Source organism: Glossina fuscipes, unplaced genomic scaffold (assembly GCF_014805625.2).
Source record: "Glossina fuscipes isolate IAEA_lab_2018 unplaced genomic scaffold, Yale_Gfus_2 61185, whole genome shotgun sequence".
Lineage (NCBI taxonomy): Eukaryota > Metazoa > Arthropoda > Insecta > Diptera > Glossinidae > Glossina > Glossina fuscipes.
Genome location: NW_024003416.1, coordinates 359,416 through 380,164, shown reverse-complemented (window position 1 = coordinate 380,164; position 20,749 = coordinate 359,416). Strand labels below are relative to the sequence as shown.

General features: G+C 34.0%; 1 protein-coding gene and 1 long non-coding RNA gene across 3 annotated transcripts in view; one reads left to right on the top strand and one right to left on the bottom strand.

Annotated features, from left to right (window-relative positions):
* Positions 1-11,334, bottom strand: part of LOC119643542 — a 52,195-nt gene extending 40,861 nt beyond the window's left edge. Inside the window, exon 1 of one of the 2 annotated variants that reach the window (XM_038042923.1) lies at positions 10,916-11,334. The gene's annotated coding sequence lies outside the window, so the exon portion shown is untranslated. Of the gene's footprint in view, positions 1-7,792; positions 8,242-10,915 lie in introns of those variants that run through there. The other variant, XM_038042924.1, reaches the window with a different exon arrangement.
* Positions 11,335-13,969: 2,635 nt separating this feature from the next.
* Positions 13,970-20,268, top strand: LOC119643540. The gene is made up of 3 exons (XR_005248325.1): positions 13,970-14,278; positions 19,584-19,666; positions 19,737-20,268. It is a non-coding gene; the product is annotated as an uncharacterized LOC119643540 (long non-coding RNA).
* The last annotated feature ends 481 nt before the right edge of the window (positions 20,269-20,749 follow it).

The following is a 20,749-nucleotide window of genomic DNA, read 5'->3' as shown; positions in this document are numbered from 1 at the left end:
TTTTTTTGCAATGACGTAAAAAGTTGGCCATTTTTTTGGAAGATATTTTTAACGAATTTTTAGTTTTTAAAATAGATTGTAAACTATTATTGATTAATTATTTTATTTTGTTTTTCTTAACAGCATTTCTCTGTATTCAGGACTGATAACATGCTTTTAAAACGTAATTGAATACTACCATAGTAGAAAATTTCTTTACCTTTATCTTCTACCATTATGGCAGATTACATGTTTGGCAACTCTGTGGTGACTGATAGACGTACACCCCGAAAAATACAATTCTAGCTACTTTATTCTATTTATAAGCTTTATCTGTACTAGCGTTACTTTATTGCCTTTGTAGACAATGAAAGAGTAAGACAGGGTTTAGTTGTACTTTATGTAAATTGATTTTGTAAATGTAATTTAATTTCTAGATAACAAAACCTCTTCCTATATCAACATTTCTATCACCTCTACGTTTTGTTGCCATTGAGAACGTTGTTGTTATCTTTCGAGTCGCTGCCGCGGCGCTTGTGCAGACATCATTTTTTTATATTAGTTTCGTCGCCTCTGGTATTCATTTTCATTCTTAAAATTCAAGTAAAAAGTTCATATTTTGCGTGCGTTTGCAGGGAAGCAAAAAAGATACTGATTTACCTCTAGCCGCCTGCAAATTAGGTCTATTAGCGAAACCGCAGGTTTAGTTCTTGCTCTTCCGGGCTGCTTTAATAAATATCTGCCATGTCTTCTCAAAATTCTCTGAGATGCATTTACACAAACTTGCGACAGCCAGCCGCCATGCAGTCGTTGTCATTTTCGTCACATATGCGTGAAGAAATTCTGGCATAAAACCTTTATAACTCGTTCAGTCTGAGAATGATATCAGAGTTGAAAAATACTGAAATAAACTATAAACGAGTTAGATTGCCGATATGAAACTGTTCTTCTTTTGAGGAAAGACAAATTTGAATATCAAGATAGTTACTTAACGGCACTAAATCGTTTGGAAAACGAAGAAGGAAAATTAAAAAATTAATTCAGTAATGCGCGGTTGATATCAACCTATCATAAAGGAATATTTAAAAAAAGGCTACGCTAGGAAATTACGAATCGGAAAAGGGTAGGGTAACTGGTAGGCAAGTGTGATATCTTATTTAGTTTGTTGTTCAAAATGGCCTAAAGGCCGCTTGGTTTTCGATACCCTTGCATCAATCAACGGTATTTCCCTAAATTTGTAATTAATGAGAGGACCCAATCAGCCACAGCAACGTTTGTTAATATTAACGCTATTCCGCCAGCCTAAGTGTGCGCCGATATTTCTAAAATATTTCATTGCGTGCAGTACGTAAAGATACAAAAACCCAAACCACTTGACGTTTATTTCATGAAGGTTAAGATTTTCGGATCTGTCAGAACACTATACTCAGCGCAATACACCAAAATATTAATTCAGAATCATTTAAAGATAAACATGCAGGTGCGATACGGGCCATTATATGAAAAATTTGGACAGAAAAAAAAAAGAAATCACAGTAGTCATAGAGGTTATAAGTAAGCCCTGCGAACAAGACGATTGAGATGACCGAGTTCAATTATTGAAGATGAATTAAACACACTTCGTCCGCAAATACAGAAATCGTACCAGTCAAATTAAGATATTTTATATAATTTGAATATATTGAGAAGAGCAATGTACCTCACCCACTTACTTGCTATGTTCCATAACTCACTTCATAAATGAAAGCTTGTGGTTAATCTGTAGATGTTGCATTCTATTGGTGAAAGACCTTTCAAATAGTAATAGTTGCCTTTCTTTCTTGGGGATGCATAAGACGGATAGTTTTTGAAAAATCGAAAACTATACGAGCACCACCCTTAAAGCCTTCTTCTAGGCCATTACAAATAAGGGTGTGGAGTTATATTTAAATGTACCTAGCAAAGACATAAACTTTTTTTTTTCTGGAGAGCTCTGTTAAGCCGTCAACAGAATTCTGTTAAACGAAGTCTCGCAGCTTGGTAAACATTATAAATAAAAATTCATGTCTGATATTTGTATTTGAGACGCATCAAAACCTTGCTTACTTATGCATTTTCTATTTCGCCCTCTCTCACTCAATTCCTTAAAAAAATACTAGATAAGCATACATAGAAGAAGAAAAAAACTATTTAATATTTACAAGAGCAATGAATCCTTCTGTATACATTCGTTTTCAAAATCCCATAAAGGAATTCTCCGAGCAAAACTTAATATAACCCGCACATCGGTGTAAATGACATTAATAGAGACTTCATGCCGTACTAGTTTCATTTTTTTACAGGCCATGGTTTGGCCACAGTAGCTACGCAAACTTTCACTTTATCAACCTCGTTTTTGACATAGTATAAAAATTTTGTCCTTGCATTAGCGGATGAAAAAACCACGCCAACCAACCTGAACCTAGTATATATAAAAACCAAAAATCGTACTAACAATTCACATTGACGTAGCAACCAAGGACCTACTAATCCTAATTATAACTATCAAAATTGTGGAAACAACTGCAACACAAATCAGAGCTATACCAATCTGTCCCAATCTCAAAACAAATTTAGAAGACACAACACTAACCGAAACACTAATACCCCTCCCAAACACAACTACTTCAATAATAACATATGTAATAACAACAGAACTTTTAATAATAGCAACCGCTCTAGCAATGAAGGAAGCCTAGAGAACGTCAATTCCTCTTTCCAGGAACCCCGTCCATAGATTTCCCGATGCCAGTACAGAACTGCGGGAGAACAGTTCAATAAATAAGGCCAAAAAACCAGTATTACAACGTGAAGCTCACAAATATATCAAATTACATCAATTTAAACATCAAAAATTCAAACAACTTAACACGTTTGATCGATACAGAGCAGACATATCACTCTGCAAAGAACATCCATTGAGGAGTTATGATGAACACAAGGAAAAAAACATCAAACTCACGGGAATTACACATTAGGTAGTAGAATCAATTGGATCAAAGACTATTGATAATCCTAGATCAGCAAGCAATAAAACAGAAAATACGACTTGTCACCCAATCACTATGATTTCCAAATCAAAAAAATGGAATATGAGGACGGACTTGCAACCCATACGCCACTATCTCACAGATTATGAAACGTTCGCACTAAATATAGATACAAATTGTGCACAAATCACTGCGCCGATTTATCACAAAGAATTAAACCAAAAAGGTATATATTTATCACTAAGACGTGGGAACATAGCCGCAATAAAACGTGCAATTGCAAATACATTAATATCAAGCAAAGACAACCTACACGTCAAAATTTTGAACACTTTCTATGAAGAGATAATTATTACCAAAAGAATGCTCTGGGTAATTTATGATTCGTGCAACTTGATTGCAGAAAAGTACCTACACAAGTTAAGGATCATTTCCAATCATTTATTTTGGAATCTTTGTAAATGTTCAATGTGAGTTGGATGTGATGATATTCGAAAGACATACGAGGATATTGTTTGCTGTACTTTGGAATTCCTGTTTATTATTGGGTGTAGCATTTTTATGGCAACGTTGTATTTGTTTTTGGCAAGCTGAACATATTTGCAGAAGGTTAATATTTTACCAAGCGTCTCAAGTACTTAACGTGACCAAAAAAAGGAATTTCATTACCTTAAATTGTCAATCCAGATGAAAGCAAAGCTTTTTTTTCGATATGGTTTTCATCTTATCTGTATTTAACTTAATTTCCCATTTGTTTAGACAATTAGATATTATACGAATCGAAAGTTGCAGCTCTTTAACTATTTTACAACCAAGTTGAAGCGATAAATATATACCAATATCATCGACGTATAAAGCAACATGACATCATTAAGTTTTGCGAAGCCAGAAGAGAAACTCAAATATAAAATTTTGCCCGGAACGTGTCCTTGCGGAACACCTACAGGCGCAGGTAATAGATAAGAAAATTCATCTAAAACAGAAAGGCTAAAGTATATTTAAGACCAAACGCTTTAGATTAATTCAACTTACAAAGACGGGAAACCAAGAGATGTCACTTTAAAAATCATTTTAATCTTCATTCGAAATAATGTTTTTTCCAGAAATTGTTTCCAATAATTTCTGTTTAATTACTTTTCTAAAGATCCTGCTTGGACAGCCCCAAAGATAAATAAATTGGCAACTGTTGACATTATTTAGCGGTTCGCCTGACTTAGATACTGGAATAATTTTAGCCAATTTCTACATTTTTGGAGAAATTATAGTTTAATGCATGATTTAATCATGCAAACAAAAATCGGATCCCTTTTCGGTGAATATTTTTTAAAGCTATATTTTTGAAGTCATCTATACTTGGAGCTTTTGCTAGGCAAGTTTCACGCACCAAACATTTAACGGCCTCGTCGCTTCCTCCTTTCTTCTCTGAGATGTAAACTAAAATTGAATATAATGCGACCAGAGCAGAATTAGCTATATGCTCTCTAGCAGGAGAGCTCAAGTTACAACATACTTTATGATTTTCTAAAAATTTTTCTGTGAAAGCATATGCTATATCTTTAGATAAAGTATACCATATCTCAATACTTAAATGGCATAGATCTTTAAACAGATGGAATGTCGCCGTTTGTAATTTTACATAGATTTCTTTTAAATTTACTCTTAAGCTCATTTGAACAAGCTCCACCAAGAAAATATATATGAATGAACCGTGTGGATCCAATAGCATTGCGAACACCGATATTTTCAATTACATCAGTTTTAATTGATGAAATTCCATAGAACGTCAAGCTATTCTGGATTAAAATTGCGGCTCCTCCAACTAACTGATTCCTTTTTATACAAGTGCAGTTTGAATACAGTAGTTTCTCGGAATATTTTAACCAGGTTTTAAAAAGTGTACATATATCGACGCTATTGTTGTTTAAAAATTTTTAAAGGCTCAATAAAGTCATGTTGGTCTTTGCGAGAATTACAAAAATGATTTAAGCATGCTATATCCTTTATTTAACATTTGAATATAAGCTAATAATATCTAATTTGGAGAAGACGAAAGATTGTGCTTTAGCCCATAAAAATTGATGCAGGCCAGATGGCTAAGAAATAGGAGAAATCTCTTTTGAAACGACCAAACTAAAATAATTTTGTTTGGAAAGGATGCGGGAAGAAGTGCACTTTAATCAACAGAAAAAAATCCAAATGAGATTTACGAAAAAAACAATGAAGAATGACAGAAGAAAGCTTTTGATATGGGGATGTCTTTTTGAGAGGCTGTTGATCTGTTACATCTCAGAAAACACTATGGATAGGTTTGTATATAAAAACTGGCTGAAAACTGCAACGTTACCGCTTGCCGGAGAAAATAAGCCACAATTATCGACATTTTAGTAAGACAATGGTCTGAAACATTCATCCAATTTGGTGAAAGTGCGGTTCCTGCATCACATCTTGGATGTGATTGAAAGGCCAAGTCATTCTGACAGCCTCAATTCTGTTGAAAATGTTTGAAGAGGACTAAGAAGTCGTGATTCCTGTTGCAATAAAAAATTGAAGCTGTCCTTAAAAAGACTGTCTAACGACTGTTAATTTCCACAAAAATTATTATTTTTGAGTGCAATATTTTGCCTTTTATTTAAGCTTTTGTATACACACCTATCTTACTGTTCACCTGACAACATGCGATATTTTTGAAACGAAATTCTTTTAAGTTTTTGTTCATATTTAACATAACTCTAAAACCATTTTTAAATACAGAAATCTTCCTATTTTATAAATAAATGATATATCTAATATATAATAGGAGAAAACTAGAAAAGAATATCCACTACCAACACAAAACAACATATACCTATTTTTCCGTCGACGTGTGTATATATGCCGAATACTGATTCCGATTTTTATCGGTTCGTGCTTTAATATTGTAATTAATGTTTAGACAGAAATATTTCCATGAAACATTTCCATAAGCAGATTTCTCATATAATTTCCGTTATATACTAATCAAACAATAAACAAACTTAACTAGCCGGAGAATAAATTTTGAGACTCAAGTCTTAAAGCACTAACATCTAAGGTGTTCGGGTTTATTGGAAACCATAAAGCTTAAAATTTGAACCCACGACCAATGAGTTGTTAGTCGAGACTCTTTGCCTACTCAGCTCCTAAGGCGAATACGTAACATAAATTATATAAGAATTAAAACTTCTACGTGACTACACATAAAAGCTTAGGGGGTTTAGAAGAAACCAACTGCTTACATATGAAAACCTTAAGCGCTCCAAGCTTTTATACGTGGAGACATAACAGTGGCTAGGATGAAACTCATTTCCCAGATTTTAGTTCACTTACACATAAGGTTATTTTAAAAATTTTTTTTAATATAATTTATTCTCCAAGCGCTCTTATTTGATACCCATGCCGACGACATTTTTGAGAAATCCCTAATCCACTTTGCCATGCCGTATGTAATTTATAGTTAACCCATTTAGCTTGCGGTATTCCACTCTCAATATTCTATATTGTTAACCTTAAATAGAAAATAAATGGAAAACCTCCAAAAAATAACAAAAATGAAAATTTCATACATAACCTTGGTGTGGACGTGGTGGATTTTTCCCATTTTTGGACATAAATAGTATGGTCTTCCATAAAATAAATTCAGAAGGTATTAATTTGCGATCTTATAATTTAAAAATAACGAGCGAACCAAAATTTCCGTCAGCTTTTGTTTTGCTGTGGGCGTGACCTTTGAGCGATTTTCAATACCAACTTGCTTACAAAAATTTCCAATGTTTTTGCAAATTTGGAGTCAATTTCTAAAAGCAGTGTAGTCCCGATGGCCCTGCCTAGATCGATTCAGAAATTGACGTTAATCAAGCATACACATACTTTATATTCCCTCTAGAGCTTCGTTTTGGGTGTTGCGAACGTGATGACAAAATGAGTACGCCCCATCCTTCATAGGGTATAAAAATAAAACCTTTCCATGGGCTTGATAAACATAAAAAAATTGCGTATTTTCTTTTTGAGAGTGCTTCAATCTAACTATCTTTTGTATCATTGCTAGTGAATAGTGCACCAACTATCCAAAGTTTACTAAAAAATATGGCAACAGAGGCATCTAAGTTTATTCACAATTCCACTCAAAAAATTTTTTTTAAACCTTAATCCTCCTCTTCACCACCAAACGTACACAATCAAAAAATTTAAATTCGCTTCGGTGTGAATTTTTAATACCCGCAATTTCAAAAATTTTCTGAATATTTTATTAGGAATTGGCGTGTTGGTTAACCGTGCAACCATTTTTAGACTAATCTTTTAGACTGGTCTGGGAAATGTACGATAGATTATATCAATGTCTGTCACAAGTTACAAGCAAAAGTTTTTTCTTCTTGCTTCTTTGCGAACTTACCATGCCCATATCACATTTTTGTATATTGTGGGTTATTGTGTAAATTTTAGATCAAATGTCGTTTTTTTAAAGTCAAATTTTTTATCCAATTTGGACTGTATTATATGCGGCCTCCCTTCCTTTTAAGCTTAAGATGTTCTCAATTAAATTTATCATCCATCTTTGATATGTGGTAGATAAATAGGGAATAGGATTTAGCACCTTTCAGTAAAAATTCGAATCTTTATGCCGGGTTAATCGCCAAAGGGCCCCTTAAATTCACATATTACCAGGTTCATAAAATTAGACCATAATTTAAAACGAAGTAGCGAAAAAATTTCAGTTACATTGGATTAGATTCACGGAATATAGTACATAATTTTGCATCCTAAGCCATCTTTACTTTAGCAATACTTACAAAAATCATCGGACGCTTGTTGATTTTCAGATCCTTGTTATAGTTGTGCTTAAATAAGTTTGCACTTATTGTATTTCCCTTTCATGAAACACATAAAATCATCTTTCTTATAACTACCCAAAATCCATCGTTTTGAACATCTCGCAATCCGATATTATGTTCATAACTTCTTTACTTTCGTAATATAACTTATCCGTAAGTGTAGTAAGGTACAAAAAATAACATTAAAGAAACTACATTAATAATACCGTTCGCATAAATGCTAGACAATTAGCTTGGATAATATGCAAATTTAAGAAGTGAGCAAAATTCAAATATAATATTATATAGAAATGAGTTGATCTATACGTATGTATAGACACACTTATGTGGGTAAGTTAATATATTCAATAACAAACACCTATACACATGTCTTATTTTGCTTTGTCTAATTTTTGTTGTCTGAGCGCTAAATATATAACACATTCATGTATGTAAACAACCCCAAGCAGTAGTAATTTTTCAAATTCATTACTTTAAAAGCCAAAAAGCTATTTTCAAAGACCAAAGCAGCGCCTAATACTACCCTAATGTTGAATAAAGCAAGTTTCCCGACTAAAGTCAGTTACGGTTGTATAACTATTTTTCATTCTTAAGACGTTAACCTAAATTAACTTTAAACTCCTTCGACGGAAATAATAAGCCACTCTTTAATGCATTATAATAATATTATATTTGCACATAATACGCACACACGACGTCGATAACCAAAATAAAACTCTGGATAATAGTTACGAAATTTATATACGTGATATACATGCATACACATAAATTTTTTCTTATTGTTTATTTGATGGGAATATGCTGTAGATACACACACAATACGTACGCGCGCCATAATAATGAAATTAACAGAAATCGAGACAAACGAACATATGCAACATTACCACACGAAATGTCTCACAATATTAAATTAGACACGAATATTTACCGACTACCCTACCAAGCATCAAAACTAGCGAAACACAGCGTATATGTGTATACTATATACTATATGGAAAAAGATTCTATTTGCCATCACCACCAATAAGACGATCTAAAAAAACATTAAAAAATCTAGACGTGGAGAAAAATACGTCCGAAAATGCCGAAAAGTAAATTGAGCAAGTGTGCTTTTTCTGATCTATATAGGGATGTTATAGTTTGGATTGAATTGTGATTCTTTAATTGTTGTATAAGCATTTAAAGAATGTAAAATTCAATATTCCTTTAAGAATGTTTCCACCTTAAATGATGTACGATCTTCATATCCAGCAATGGCGTTGTGCGAATTTTATATAGCACTCGGTTGTGTATACTGCTTGGAAAAATTTGAAATATAACTTTTTGGTATTTTCATAAATAGCAATAGTAAAACTGCACTAATATTATGTCTAAAGAATTGAATTTACCAGTAGAAAAAAAGAAACGAACTTCTCCATTGCAAATAATTTTTGCGAACTCTTAAGCTAGCATAAAAATATAGCAAGGATTGATAAAAGTGTGCGGTTAATTTTGGCAAATTTCAGAAAAGTTGGAATATTGGGAAATTTTAGTACAAAAAATTTACCTTCGCACTAAAAATGAGGCGCCTTAATAAACATGGAAATTTCTGTACCTGTACTCTTTCTTCCTGAAATGTTACAATTTTAGATGAAGATAACATAAAAAAATTCCATTTAATGTGTTGCTGAAAGGTTTACCAATTCCTAGTTCAAACATTCTCACTTCTATCCGTGGACTATAAATCCAGTTAATAGCCCTGAGAAGAAGAAGAAGAAAAAAGAATGAACAATCAAACACTAACTAAAATTAATTGCTAAAATTGACAACGTGCAACCAAGCGGTTCAGCCCAATATAAACACACTTTGTTATTAATCCCAAATCTGCGATAAGTTTGATAACAAAATAATTGTTTATATATCGATTTCACTAAAACTTTCTTCCACTCCTCAAAAAGATAATACTTCTTGTGTTAGCACAAACTATATGCGCTTTGAATCAACGCTTTGATTATATCCATGTTCCCGCCAGTAGGCATCTGGCAGTGACAAAAACATTGAATAGACTTTTTAAGATCCCGGAGATTTTTTTATATGGAAAGGACAGCATTTTAGTTTCACCAGGGAAAGAAAATCAGCCTCCGAGTTGCTTCGACAAAATCCACTTCAGTATCTTTCTTTTTGGAACTAATGCGCACCCTTGTCTACAAGTCGCTTTTGGAATAGCCCTATGTCGAGTTGAAGAAAACGCCCTTTTTAATTTAAATAACTATAAAATATTATATGATGTTCTTACTTAAAGGGCGCCAGCTTTCCCAAAAACAACAAAAAACAAAATGATAGATTTGCAAAGTATTTGCATTCTGTAGAGGCACCGATTTGATAAGTCAAGCATGTAGTTCTTTCACCATCGGGAAATTACAACATGGTATCGCCGTGTACGTTTAGGTTCCGTTTTTAGAACTCTATAGGATCTACCCGTTATCATTCTCAGCTACTAACTAAAACTTCATTTAGTTTTCGATTTTTAAGAGTCAGCCGAAGATATTTAGTGTTTCTTTATCTCTTAATATATTTCAATCATGCGAAAAAAAATTTGGAAGGTTCTCTGTATTTCTAGATGTACATATAATATTGTACATGTACATATAAATAAATGTAAACATGCATATATATGTATATATATATGTATACATATATATATATTGCATATATTGCATATAGAGCATATATTGAATTTTTAGCATGCCCCAGTTTTTAACCAACGCAGCTGTTGCTACCAAAGCAAAATTTAATAAAATTAACCACGAAATGTTGGAACTCGATATAACTTTGAAAACTCTTCTAATGCGTTTCAATCAGCAAATTTTCTAACTTGACCGGCATATTATTTCAAGAGCCTATTTGAGATTTTGAAGTTCTTCCAGGTGCGCCTATTTGTGGTGAGCTTACCCCGCTGGTTAATCTGAACATAATCAGAGACTGAAGCAAATCCAACATAAGCCTTGAAATTATATAAATTGTTTTAAAAAAAACTTAGCAATTATATGCAAAAGATAAACAACAATCCAAAATAATGCAATTCATTCTAAGTATACTTACTGCCAAAATTTTGTCTAATAATACGATGTAAACGCTTTTTTATAGTAGGACTGTGATTTACGCAATCAGCAGTTTCTTTTTGAGCAAGAAATGGATATTTTAACCTTAATCTTAATTTTTTATTATCGTTGATGCGTTTAGAAATATAGTTTTTACTTAGACATAATTTTCACAATTCACTTTAGAAAATTTGCTTGTTGCATCAGAATATTATATTATTTGTGGTAATATTTCGAACTGGACAGTAACTCTCGTTTACAGTGTCTTACTTTTTCAAAATTATTTTTTGGAATATGGAGAAGTTTCGGCCTATTTTATATTATTTTTTATTTTTCCCGATTTTTTCTTTTTTAATTTACGTTCTCTTCTTAACTAGCCTTGCATAAATCAAAAGTGCACAGAAAACATAGAAGTAATGCAATGCTGCTAATTCACATCGGCATTAATAATTTTATACATTTATATACCTACATAGCTTCTTGGCAGCACTCACAAACCCTGCTGAGAAAAGCTTGCCGGATTATGAAAGTAGGCACTAAATAACGATAGTATTGTGGGATAAATAAAATATCGTATTTTGTATTGTGAATTTTGAGTTAGAAACTCCGATTAACCTACTGTCAAAAAATCTAAGGCTATTATGCAAAGAAATAATTTCGATATCCATGATACAAAAATAAATGAAACCTGAAAGAGGTAGATATTTTAAAGCCTACCAATAGCGAAAAACAGCGAAGGCGAGCATGAATGTGGGATAATGATAGAGAAAAGGAATGTGATAGTCCAAAACCACGGAGAAGAACTACATATAGCAGCAATGGCATAGCAACGATTTTAAAATCGGGGATATAATAAAGCCAGTTCGTAATTGCAAATAATTTTTGGAAAATGTTGGTGTTGTAACCCATGGTCTTTACTTACGTACTTTGAGGTTTAATATGAAAATATTAAAGAAAATTCTATTTCATTTAAACAAGTTTTTCATGTATTCTATGTTTTTTTACACATTTTATATTCATAAAATAAGAATTTAGTTTTTTGAGATTTAGTTATAGAGAGGTATAAATGCGTTTGCATAAACAAAACAGCCCACGGTTAAGAATAAAACTTACGACAACGCCATTTCTGACGTTTTTGTGAACTCACAAATTAATTTAGTAGTCGGCAGTTAAAATGGTTGGACTGATTTCTGTGTTATAAGATGAAAGAATGTATGGAAATGAGCTATTATTGATTGTTTCTGCCGTTTGCGCGTGAAAAATGCAGAGGTTTTAACTAAGAATATTGAAACGACAGTATACTTACTATTTTAAATGCTTTATTTTATGTAAAATTATATTTTTTCGCAATACAAGGGTAAAACTAAACTTCTGTTATAATTGGGTATCTATCTATACTATGATTTACACATTAGCAGGAGTTAAAATGGTTGTTTTGGGTAAAGAAATTTAGAAGTTTCGTAAGAAGAATTACGGTATATGAAGATAAAATTTTGAACATTGCTCTGTCAAGGTGGCTAACTTAAAGGGCGAACATTGAGAACTCTTTAGAGCCATTATGAGATGGCTACATGCTGGGCAGAACTGTTTCGTTAAAATCAGGTGCGAAAAAAAATGAGCGCCATGATGAGTGAACTCGATCGCAAAGGTTGTTCGGGAAATGTTTGGAATTCTATCCTGGAGTGTCCTGTTCTCACGGCTGTTATCAACAGAGATTACTCTTTCCGACTAAAGTGGAAAATACAATGCGCACAACGCCGCAAAGACAATATCAGTTGACGATATAGCTTGCATGCCTTGCCAACGCAAACCAAGTAAGAAAATTATATTCGGTTGTGACCAGATTTTTTATATAAATCACCGCGATCCTAAAAAAAGGTAAAATAATAAAGTTTCCATACTCTCTAACTTTCGATGGACGCGGCTGTTTTTTTCTACTTTGAGAATAAAAGTAGAAATCGTTTGTAGAAATGGTGTGAGTGCTGTATTTTATGAATAACAAGCAAAAAACACGGAAAGCATAAGAGTACACAATTTTTGTAATGTACACGTGTTCTTTGAAAACTTTAGGTCCTTTTTAAATTCTCTTGAAAGTTTGTAGGCGATAGTTCAATTGATCGTTTAGGTCAGGAGAATGTTTACAACAGGTATTATATAGAAGGTCAGACGAACATGTCTAAATCGATTCAGAATTTCATGCTCATCAACAATGTATTGTAGTGTGATCGCATATCGTTATATGCATCCATTTTGAAGTGTGACAGAATTATGCAAATTCAGTATAATTCTTTTACAAAAAGAAAACAAAATTTATGTCACACTTCAATTGGCTGAGTATTGCATTACGAAATGCAAAACGATGCTGGGCACCCCGATTAAAATAATTATTAATTTTGATTACCTTAGCATTATAATACCTGTAGAATTAAGTATAAATAGCTCTACCAGAAATAAAGAGAGTTAATTTAACAAAGCGTATTAGTTCGCTAGGCGTTCCATCCGCCAAAAAACTATTTTTATTAGACACTACTTCATGCCGAACTCGTTTGGCATTTATAAGAAGCAGCCAGACTTGGCGTTGTGAAGCCGAGCAGCTAGGACAAAATACTATCAAACACTTGGTCATACCTAGAGAGGATTCATAGGGAATCTTCGTGAATATAAAGGACCGTAACTTTATTTTTTTTTATTACTATTTATATTCTTTGCGATGTCCCTGATGCTTCCTTCTGGGCGATACAAACGCTTCGACGAAATGAATATACCCCTCCTCTTTCAGTGATGCCTTTAAAAAAAGTGGTTGATACATAAACGTTAATAAAATGCAAAACTAATAAAGCGAAAAAAAAGGTTTTTCTGTATAGAAATACCAGTACACTTTCTTTTAATTTTTCTATTTATTTTTTAATAAAAATGTAAGTGACCGCATATTGCTCACGCTTTGCGTTAATATTGGTTGTTTTGGGCATTGATTATGTAGGTGTTAAATAGGATTTAATTTGGAGTTTCAACTATTTAGCCTTGTGCACGCGCAAGAGGTACGGTTGCATAAACAAAATTGATGACGCTTTGCGTTAGTATTGGCTGTTCTGAGTTAGTGTTAATTGTTTAGAGCTGCATTTACAAGAAGAAACAGCTATAAATTGAAAATAAAACAAATTGCGAACCAAATTGTTTACGTACATTGTTACGTCAATTGTTACGTAAAATCAATTGTGTCTAATCAACTGTCCTATACGTTATCATATACCGTCACTATCGTTGATAAAGCATAAAGGATCAACATAGAATAAAAATTCATCACTTACTTTGGTCTTACCGCCAACAGACCTAATCCAATTTAGTAATCAAAACGGAAAAAAAGGTAAATAAAATGTTGTTATTAAATAATCAAGTAATCTTGAGGAATATGTCTTTTCGCATTTCATTCACACTTGACACAACACGTCATCTCCGCAAACGGCAGCTGGATAATTTTTGTATTTACCGGTGTTGGTGAAAAAAAAGAAAAAAAAAAAAGAAAGAGATTTTAAATATTTGAAAAAAGGAAAAGAGGTTTAATAAAGTAATAAAATAACCAAAGAAAACAATTTTAAAGAAGGAAAAGGAGGGAAGGAGGAGGAATCTCTCGTGAGAGAAAAATTAAGAAGCAATACATATATTCAATTATTATTTTTTGTTTTTTCTTTGTGATTTTTTCTTTTTGTGTTCCCTGTGATAACAACCAAAACAACATCAGCCCGTCTCCCTATGGAGACTGGGTCTGATCTTATAACTACTAATAGAGACTGTTTTGAAAATTTTTACATGAACGCCACTGGGCACACCAAGAGATCGACAATGGGTGAGAATAACATTCTTTTATCTGATAACGGAGAAGCTAACGCAAACGTTTTAATTCCGCCTAGTAAACAGGCTACCGACCAGCCCTTTGATTTGGGTGCCACAGCCGCCCCAAATCTCGAGATTAATTTGTACGATTGCCTTTCCAACTGCAATTTTGTCGTTTTTGTCGAAACGTGCGCGGATGCAGAAGGAAATCGCATCAATATTAACTCCAATCTCTATTTCTATGATTACTTGAAGGATTTCGGTATGTACGGCTTAAAAGAATTAAAAGTTGTCAGCAGGGGTAGAGCCGAACTGCTTTTCACCTACGCTGCCAATGCCAACAATTTTGTTATGAATAATGAATTTAATAAAAAGAATTTAAAAGCGTACATACTGAGGTCGTTCACTGAGAGATTTGGAGTTATTCGAAACATCCCATGCACATATAGTGTCGATGATATAATTAAAACCGCCGTATCCGATATTCCGATTAAGTCCGCTGTCCGTTTCCAAAGAAGAAATCCCAACAACTAAGACGAGTGGATTCCCACAACCAGCATCAAAGTTGGCTTCAAAATCTTAACCAAAAATAAATACAATGCTGTCGTCAAAAGGAAATTGGTACCCTCCAAATCTCTTATCAATTCAGCCACCAAGCCTTCTCCCAATATACCCACCAAGTCGTCTGGAACAAACCTTCTTGGACCGAAAATTTCAAACAACTATTTGCGGTCTTCAGAACTTGAAAGATTAATTCTCGCGATTCAAGAAAGTATCCGTCTGATGATCCCTCACAATCTTATTAAAGAATTTGAAGAAAAAATGTCTGTCTGTGCTATTTCTTGCCCCGTTCGAGCATCCAGTACTGCGAGGAAATCCACTGAGGTTCTTTCTCAAGTTTCAACATGATAACCTTTTTACAATATAATATTCAAAGTGTCCGACGTAACCTATCTTTTCTAGATTTTTACTTAAACTCAAACAAGATTGATTTTTTTATCTTAACTGAAGTTTTTCTGAAAGATGAAAACTCTTTCGAAGTTAAAGTTTCGAATTATGCCTCAGCCACCAAATGCCGAAATGATGGCTATGGTGGTGTTAGTATATTAGTTAAGAAAGGTGTCAATTTCAGACGTATTCCCTATAACTCTGCCGTTGACATCATCATCATCAAAACCATCAACCTGAAACCGAATCTTTTCATAGCCTCATGCTACTTTCCACCCAGTCTCGATGTGCAAACCTTTCGTGATGAGATTCAGAGATTATGCGACTTTCTTGACGGTGAACAAAATGTGATTCTAGCTGGAGATTTCAATGCAAGACACCGCCTGTATGGCGATCAAGTCTCTATCAACAAAGGCAAAATCCTTGTAAATGCCATCAATTCCAGCAGTTTCAGTGTCTTAAATAACGGCAATACTACCTTTCACTGTAACCGGTGCGGTCGCATGGCGAGCAGTCTCGAACTCAACTATTTTATCTTTCAACTGGAACACGTCCAATGTTTCCATTGGCAAAAGTCAGCACTCCCCCATTATATTCCACAGTTGTAACAATTCCGTCAAGAAAATAGAAAATTTCATTTCACGCAACTTCCTTATGGACCGTCTGTCTAAAGTTGATATTCCTTCTGATTTATCATTAATTCAAAGTGCCTTTCAGTCTGTGATCATGTCTGCTAGAACCAACTTCCCTGACATTGAGTCCTTCTCACCTAAATCTTGGTGGAATCCTTCCCTGTCAACACTTTTCCGCAAATACCAAGCTGTAAGAAAAAAAATGAGTAAATATGCTAATCCAGCCAACTACCTTGAATATATGAAAATACTGAAAGAATGGAGGTCTGCAGTTAGAAAGGCGAAAAGGGCACATAGAGCCATCGCTATTAAAGAGTTATGTGGTAACGGCAACCCACGTTCCTTCTGGAATTATATCAATGGTCATCGACATTCTAGTCGAAAATTAAGCGGTTGTGCTGTATGGAATGACCGTGATAATAAAAAAAACTTAGACATGCTCAAGAGCTACATTCCAATTGTTAATCCTATTACAATGCCTTCAATTCCTTTTAGTAGTATTAATAGAACACCCTTTCCATTGCATGAGCTAATGTATGTTTTACATTCCAGAAAGAGAGCTACTGCTGCAGGTTGTGATGGAGTCAAGTATGACATGCTCAGAGCACTGTCTGGAGGAAGCTATAGCATGCTTATGCATGCAATTAACAACTGCTGGTCCACCAACTTTATACTCTCTGATTTGCATTGCATCAAAATACTTCCCATTCCCAAGCCAGGTAAAGACTTAAATGATTTAAGTAGCTTCAGACCAATTTCACTAATATCTGTATTCATAAAGACCATCAGCCTCATGGTTAAGGAGAGACTAACTGCTTTCCTGAAAACTAAGAACAATATTCCAGCTCGGTCTTACGCCTATCAAAAACGCAAATCTACGAATATGTGCGTTAATGAACTGTGTTTTCTCATAGCCAGCTTAAAAAAAGCAGGGAAAATGGTTGTCATGCTCTCTCTGGACATCGGCAAAGCCTATGACTGTGTCAACTTGATTAAGCTTGGTAGAATTCTCCTAAACTTTTCGATTCCTCTTCAAATGCGGCTGTGGATACTTAATTTTTTATCCAAGCGGGTGTTGGTGATGGGTACCGAAAAAGTTGAAATATGCGGTGGTATCCCACAAGGCAGTTGTTTAAGCCCCATACTCTTCAATTTATACGCAGCTTCTATGCATGATCTTCAAGATGACAAAACTCACATTTTTCAATATACAGACGATTTTCTAATCGTATCTGCGGACTCATCTATTCCAGCAGCTGTCAATAACCTCTCGATGAAAGCGAACTTGTTTTTCGATGCATGCGCTGATCTTAATTTATAGTTTAACCCCAGCAAGACAAACACTATTTATTTTGCCAAAGGTTCTAAACGTGAAATCAGACTTCTTATCAAAGGTACCCAAGATAATCAGGTAAAATCTCTTCGATTTCTTGGGAGAATTTTAAATGACAGCTTAACCCTTCGTGGGCATTATGAAAAGGCGTTCAAAGATTGTCAGTCTGGATGCAACATCATCAAACTCATGACAAACAATCAGGCAGGCTTGCCTCCCAAAAATGCTTTGACCGTTTACAAATCTCTAGTCAGGTCGAAAATTGAATTTGGACATTTCACATGTTGCAATTTCCCAAAATATATTGAAAAACGTATACAAGCATTTGAAAACCGAATGTTGAAGCGTTGTACTGGACTGACCCCCTCAACTCCTCAACATATTCTCAATATTAAATCTGGTGAATGGCCAGTTTCCGAAAGAGCCCTTTTTTGCACTGCCAAGGAGTTAATTAAAGTCAAGATGATAAATCCTTCCTTTTTTCAGGAAATTATATCTCTCAGTGATACTGTCACTTGCAACTGTACTCTTTGCTATCAAAAACTTCGTCATATTTTTGATAAGTTAGATTCAATTCCCCCTTGAATTTCATTACCAGCAAATGCAAAGTCTTCATGAACATTCTCGAACCGATCTCTACCTCAAAACAAAATGTCAACTTCTCTTGTATAAGGTTGTTATGCCAAGAAAAGCTCCTTTTTTATTACAACAACGGATATGATATATATGCCACGGACGGTTCCGTCGGACATAATGTATCTGGCTTCACGGTCGTGAAACATCTATCTGAAACAATACTTCGAGTCAAAGTGGAAGAGGAACTTTCCTCTACTTTTATTGAGTTGCTCGCCATTCGACATGCTATCATGGTTGCTATTTCCGATGGTATCAGACGTTTTGTTATTTTTTCCGACAGCAGGTCAGCTCTACTTCTAATAAATAAAAGAGATGCAGAAAATCAATATGTGTTTGACATTCACAAGACGTTGCACGAATTTCAAGTGGATGACTGTCACCTCGTTTGGGTACCTACCGACTTTCATGCAGGGAGAGCTCGTGTTGATGGGACAATTTTGTCCATCAAATATACTCCCAATGAAGCAATTCGGGCAATTCGCAACCACATCCTTCAACAGCTAAACGACGAATTTAAAGTAATCGCGCGCGTTAAATCCAATCGTCTTTTCTATCAATTAAATCCCACATTTCAATTCAAACCCTTCTCTGTATCTTCTTTTAATTCCTGGGAAATCAAAATTCTTTATAGACTCATGAGTGGTCACACTTATGACAAAGTTTATTTAAAAATGATTCGCGCTATACCATGTGATGTTTGTAAAGTTTGCAATGTTGTTGAGTCTGCTGAGCATCTAATCTTCAGATGTCACAGGCTTCATGGCATTAGAGATTCCTTTAGCTTCTTCGAGTTATATGGCTGTCTCCTCGATCTCTTTGCAGCAAAAAATGTACGTCATCTCGGGGAACTAACTTGCTTTATTAGAAAAGCCAATTTATCCTTTTAGAACTTTTTCTTTTTCCTCCTTTCCTTTTTTTTTTTTTTTTTCTTTTTTTGCGTTCAATCATTTTCAATTACCATAACATTCCTTTTCGTTTTCAACCAAAGTTTGCAACACTGTCTGACTTTCAAGAACTCAACAAGTACACTTACACACACACACAATTACATTTAACGTGCTCACTCCAGTTATTACGGCCGCTCTCTTTTTTTTTTTTGGTACGTTTTATACATAATCGTGACTAAAAATTACAACAATTTATTATTTGGACATATAAGCCACAAATCTGTTGGCTTAGTCCATCTCTGTTCAACATACCAAAAAAAAAAAAAAAAAAAATCTTGAGAAATACATACATATTAACCGGAGTCAACCCTTTGCTCATTTTATGTTACTTGGCACTAAAAGAACATCGAAATTGACTTAAAAGGAATCTTGTAACACATAGAAGTGCGCTGCGGGGAGAACTCCTCTTAGGTTACCCAAAATGTGTAAGTAGACAATTTGTACATTTGTTAACAACATAAATTAAAATAGACATACACATATTGTTACATGTAGACTTCTGCAAAGGTCTCGCGTGTCAAAACAGGCTTTTGGAGACGTTTTAGGAAACGTTGGTGTGAGTGATGTTATAAGAAAAACCTACATGTCTCCAGTGATGCATTTAATCCTCACTTTGGAGTTGGTGGTGTTTTGAGCCTATCAACGGCTGGCGGCTAGCCACTTTCGTAAGCGTTGCGACGGTGTCGCCGTTTCGTAGAGACTTTCCAATTGACGGGAATAAGTGAGGAAATATAAACCGGCATAGCTTCTGCACTTTCAAATTTAATTGTGTTGAACTAAAAGATATAAAGAATAAATAGGCTTTAGGATGTTTTGTGAAAATTAAAGCGTTGGCTTTTGTTTATGTGATTCAAAACTAGATTGATTCATTTTAAAACATTATACATTCTTTGTAGGTAAATTCAAATAATATATATTAAAATTCAAACTTCAATTTCACAATTCAAAGGTTTCCTAAGAAATAAAAATATGAAATTACATGGTTTATATGAAATTATTTCACTAAATTTTAAATCGTTAAAAATTTGACATAACTTTGTTTTTCTTTATGTTTGTATGATTTAGTTAAAAAGAAACAAAGATCAAATGTTCTACTTATGTTTCCGTTATTTTTTTCAAAATTTATTTCGAAAGGCGAAAGCCATACATAACTCTCAACGAGATGGTTCTCAAACTATGCTGTTCAAATGACAGTTAGTTAAATAAAAGACACATAAGTAGTGCCCTGCTTATATGCTGCTTTAACTATAAAATATCCTTATAGATTTCGTGATGTGTACGTAGAAGTTGGGTTTGTACTTTTCGTTGCCAGACTAGCTCAGATGTATTTTTAAAAATTTTTTTTCCTTTTTTTTCTTTCTCTTTTCTATACATATATATATATTATATCCAAAAAATATGTTAAATCAAGAACAATTTAAACCTGTCCGCGAGCCTCGTTGTTCGTTAGTGCCGTTCTTTTGCCCGTTATTCAGTACCCATGGTCACTTTCATATGCTCACATGCAA